The sequence below is a fragment of the Triticum dicoccoides genome, chromosome 4A, assembly GCF_002162155.2.
Source record: "Triticum dicoccoides isolate Atlit2015 ecotype Zavitan chromosome 4A, WEW_v2.0, whole genome shotgun sequence".
Taxonomy (NCBI): Eukaryota; Viridiplantae; Streptophyta; class Magnoliopsida; order Poales; family Poaceae; genus Triticum; species Triticum dicoccoides.
Window position 1 is genome coordinate 212,038,009 of NC_041386.1, and position 1,941 is coordinate 212,039,949.

Below are 1,941 nucleotides of genomic sequence, written 5' to 3' on the forward strand. Positions count from 1 at the left end.
TAATGCTATGGTTGGGTTTTACCTTAATGATATTTAGTTGTTGCGGATGCTTGCTATAGTTCCAATCATAAGTGCATATGATCCAATAAGAGAAAGTATGTTAGCTTATTCCTCTCCCACATATGAAATTGCAATGACGATTATCAGTCTTGTTAACAATTGCCTAGGACAATTCCGCACACCGACCCATCATTATTCCACACATGCTATTTATAATATTTAGTAATATATTCTAACTTTATGATAACAGCACCTACTTTCATATTTTAGCTCTCCAATACCATGCAAAGTTATCCTCTTCATACCCACAACATAGTTTTATTTCTCGTTTCTAGTTGGAAGCAAACATTCGGTGTTTGTAGAGTCGTATCAGTGGCAGATAGGACTTGAGAGAATATTGATCATACCTTTAGCTCCTTGTGGGTTCGACACTCCATACTTATCACTTCGACCTTTGGAAATTCCTATGATGATTCCCTGCACTTGGAGATTATCAAGCTCTTTTCTGGCACCGTTGCCGGGGAGCAATACCGTGGGGTCGATATTCTCGTGTGTCATTGTTTGCTTTCTTCACTAAGTAGATTTTGTTTTTCCTTTTTTGTTTCTATTTAGTTGTGGGTGAAACATACAATTTTTTTAAAGAATGAAAATACAAAAAAATTACTTGCCTCTCATGCCTAAAAAGTTTTTCAATAAGAGAAGTGATTGGAAGATTATGCATTGAAGAAATGAGGGTCGACCTTGAGCCCTTGTGTTCATGCTCATGGATACAATGTAAAAAAATTCACGGAAGCTTCTTTGAAAATAATTATCCCCTTGTATATATCCATTGTATTATAAAAATAATGTCCCAAGCCCTGGTTTTAGGATGATTAGATTGCTTGTTTACATTGTGCAGTACAAAAACAGAAACTTTGGCTATAGCGCGTGGTTTTAAATTTTTTACTGGAAAGTCAAATGGGCCTGAAACTTTTTTCACATTACTTGTGTACAATTTTTTTAAATTTTCATATGTTTTTAGATTTTTTTGGAGTTACAGAAGTTTACTAAACTTCTAGATTACTCCAAACTGTCCTGTTTTTGACAGATTCTGTTTTCTATGTGTTGATCACTTATTTCGATGAATCTATGGGTAGTATCGGGGGGGGGGGGTATGAACCATGGTTAAGTTGAAATACAGTATATATAGTTCTAATATGAAATTGGAATAAGTTTGCAACACTACCTAAAGGTAGTGATTTGTTTTATTTACACTAACGGATCTCACAAAGTTTTTGTTAAAGTTTTGTGTGGATAAAGTGTTCGAAGATCGAGGAGCTATCAATATGAGAAGAATAAAGAGAGGCAAAATCTCAAGCTTGGGGATGCCCAAGGAAGCCGAAGCAAATTTTCAAGGATACTCAAGCATCTAAGCTTGGGGATGCCCCAGTTGGCATCCCATCTTTCTTCTTCAACAATTATCGGTATACCTCGGTTTTTGTTTTGTTCACATAATTTGTGTCCTTTGTGTTTCTGCTTTTCCTTTAAGAACTATGCTAGTATGAGATAGCCCTTTATTGATTTATAGAATACTTCATGTGCTTCACTTATATCTTTTAAGTATGATCTTATAGAATTGCTCTTTGTGCTTCACTTAAATCTTTTGAGTATGGTTTTATAGAATGCTTCGTGTGCTGCACTTATATATTTTGAGCTTGGATATTGGTTATTCTATATTAGTTGTAGAATTCTCCATGAACTTCACTTATATTTTTTGGAGTATGAATAGTACTATCATCTAAAGTGGATTTAGAAGAAGTTTGCTCCCACTATTCCGAATGAGGAGAATTTTGTTTATGTGGAGACTAGTGAAATTTCTATGCTTGTAGATCATGAACAGAATGCTTTATGTGCTGGTTATATTGTTGAACTCATTCATGATGCTACTAAAAATTATTATGA